This window comes from Dipodomys spectabilis, unplaced genomic scaffold, assembly GCF_019054845.1.
Source record: "Dipodomys spectabilis isolate Male_0828 unplaced genomic scaffold, ASM1905484v1 ptg000278l, whole genome shotgun sequence".
In the NCBI taxonomy this organism is placed as follows: domain Eukaryota; kingdom Metazoa; phylum Chordata; class Mammalia; order Rodentia; family Heteromyidae; genus Dipodomys; species Dipodomys spectabilis.
This window is the reverse complement of record NW_024870955.1, coordinates 682203-685449: the sequence shown is the minus strand read 5'-3', so window position 1 is coordinate 685449 and position 3247 is coordinate 682203.

The window sequence follows — 3247 nt, the reverse complement described above, 5'->3', positions numbered from 1 at the left end:
CCTAGGATCCCAGGATCGGCTTTGGCAGAGATGCCAAGACCTGAGTTCAAGCTCGGTGCTTGGCCTAAAACCAAATAATAATCATAATGATTACAACAACAACAACAACAATAACAATAAAAATATGGCCTAGGTTTGGTATTTGCACCATTATACTGGCAGGCCTGGCATTTAAACTCAGAGTCTGGGTAACTCTGTGGCACTGTGGGTGAAGGGGAAGATCGCCGTCCTTGAAGACAAGAAGTTGAGAAAAGTTCCAAGGGCCTGAATTGAAGCCCCAGTACTGGAAAAAGTAATACTCATATATGAGATTTATTTACATACATGGGTTTACGCCATATGACATTAATTACCCTTATTTATTTAGTATTATTACACATAAATCATTTATTTTATTACATCATATCACATATACTGAGACCCTGGACTTACACAGAGAAGGAAAAAAATGTGTCAAAATTGGCTTCTTACTCCATGAATACATTATTGGCCATACTGGGATTTCAACTCACGACCTACAATGCCCAATCCATAAATGGGGTCACAGTCTTAGCACACCAGCCTCCAGAAAACTGAGCTGCCAGGAAGTTCCGAGGACCTGTGATCAAGCCACAGTAACACCAAATATATATATTATATATATATATTTATATATAATATATATTATATATTATATTCATATAATATATATAAATATATGTACTGACAAAGGGAATGTGAGGATATTATTAAATTATATATTATTACAAATTATTAGTTATTAAATTATGCTTCCATTTAATGAATGGAAGTATTGAAGATTTGAATTAACTCCATTTTGAGGCAGCAGCCATTCTGTCCTTTATGTTAAATTATGAGTGACCCAGAGCAAACATAAATTCCAGGAACTGACCTGTCCATGTTGAAGTTAACCAGAGTTCACATAAATCCAAAGAACAGAGTTATCTGTGGCCACAAACTTCCCTTGCTTCACAGATAACCCCCTGCCCTTTATTGCCTTAGCCCAAATGGTCTAATAACCCACTGCCTTTTATTGCCCTAGCCAAATAGTTTGATAACCCCTGCCCGTTATTGCCCTAGCCCAAATGGTCTGATCACCCTGATCACCCCCTATCAACACTTATCACCCTAGAATGTCTTGTTAACACATCTGTTTACTGTAACTTTGTAGTTTTTGCCTATATAAGCCCTATGAAATTCCAGCTCGTGGCTTCCTCCTAAGCTCCGCTGTGTCAGTGTGTAGGAAGAGACCCAAGCTGCAGCCCGACTGAATAAAGCCTTGCTTTTGCATTTTGGAACGTCTGACTTTCGGTGGTCTCTTTGGTGGGGGTCCTGCGATGGGGGCACTTCAGCATCATCATCTAATACTTAAAAAATCATTAGTAAAAAATCAGTCAATATCCTTAATCATACCATGGTGCTAGAATGGAGGATATAAATTCAGTAATTTTTGTGTGGCATTCTAAAATAGAATCATAAATTAACTGCAAATTTAATTATTACTTTCATAACATTCCATTAGCATTCACATGAATAGGAATGAGTTTGTCAGGATCTCCCTCCATTTGTGGGTGGTAGTCCTAGCATTCGAATTCCAGGCCTGGGAAGTTTACTTTGAATGCAAACCATTGGAATGACACCTTGAGTCACAAGTAGGGCAGAGGGTGGGGTCCCAGAATGAGGCCCAGGGAAAGATTAGCTTGACATTTCACCACAGACCCCAGCCAATTTCTGTGGCTGGAAGCCTATTTTTCTCAGCTCCTGACCCTCAGGCCCTCTTTGCATGGAGGAGTCAGGGCAAATGCAGGGAAGAACTCTTGCTTAAGAAAAGCTTCTAGCCCAATGCCACCAGTGGTTCAACCCCCGTAAATCCTAGCTACTCAGGAGACTGAGATCAGAGATCGTGGGTCAAAGCCATCTCAAGGGAAGAAAGTTAGTGAGACTTTCTTGCCCATAAACTAACAAAAGCCAGAAATGGAGCTGTGGCTCAAGTGGTAGCATGTCCTCATTGAGAGAAAACCTTAAGAGACTACAGGCCAGACCCTGAGTTCAGGCCCCAGTACTGGCACCTAAAAAATAAAGAAAAGCTTTCAGGAACTCCTAGTCCACTGTGGTTAATGGCCAGATCAGCCTGGCATGGGTTGCTTATGCTGGTCCTCCTAGCACCTCAGGAGGCTGAGATGTGAGGATTGCTGTTCAAAGCCAGCTTGGTCAGGAATGTCCGGGAGACTCTGATCTCCAAGGATCCACCAGAAAACCAGAAGTGGTGATGTGGCTGAAGTGCTAAGCTGAAGAGCTGAGAGACGATGCCCAGGCCCAGACTTAGAGCCCCATGACCAATTCCTGGCCTGCTTTGACCTCATGTTGTGGCTCTAGCAAGTACTTTCCAGTGGGCTCCTGATGGTCTTCCAATGTCTACGTGTCCTATAAGTCTTGAGAGCAGCCTCCTTGAAGGCCTTTGCCTACAGAGCAGGACACAGTACCAGAAAAGGATCAAGCCTTGTGGCATTCAGGTCATCTGCCGGTCATCAGAAGGGCATCTGTCATGAGTGCAGTGTGGATCTGAGCACTAAATCGACGTCTCAGATCACGGTTCTGGGCCAGAAGGAGTAGACCAGTTAATGCCAGCTCACAAGGGAATTACAAGAATGTGAATTTGTCAGGCACACCTTGGGCAGGTTTTTTTTTTTTTTTTTTTTTTTTTAGGTTTTTTTTTTTTTAATTTAATTTTATTTGTGAACATACTGTACAGAGGAGTTACAATTACGTGGGCAGAATAATGCGTACATTTCTTACCAAGCATTGCAGCCTCCTCCTTTGTTTACCCTTCACATCCCTTCCCAGCCTCCCCCCTCCCCCCCCAATAACAATCCTTCTCCTTCCCCCCCCCCCCCCCCCGCACCGACGTTGTAAAGCTAGTTGTACTTCTCATTGTTGCAACAGGTCCACCTGTATCCTTAAACAACTGGTTTTTACCCCTCTCCTCCACAAGTTATACTGACATCAAATATAGTGAAAGCAGGGGTTATACTGTGGGGGAGGGATATACAAAGCAACAAAGAGATAATCTTATAAATGCGTTAGAAACACATGCATAAAAGAAAAAAAACAATAAAATACACATCTAAGGATTCATTTTCCTGACATCACATTATCTGACCTTTTCCGCTTGACTCATACATATACTATATATTGCAAATAAGGGAAACCATGGGACCTATGTTTCTTTGGGCCTGGCTTACTTCAC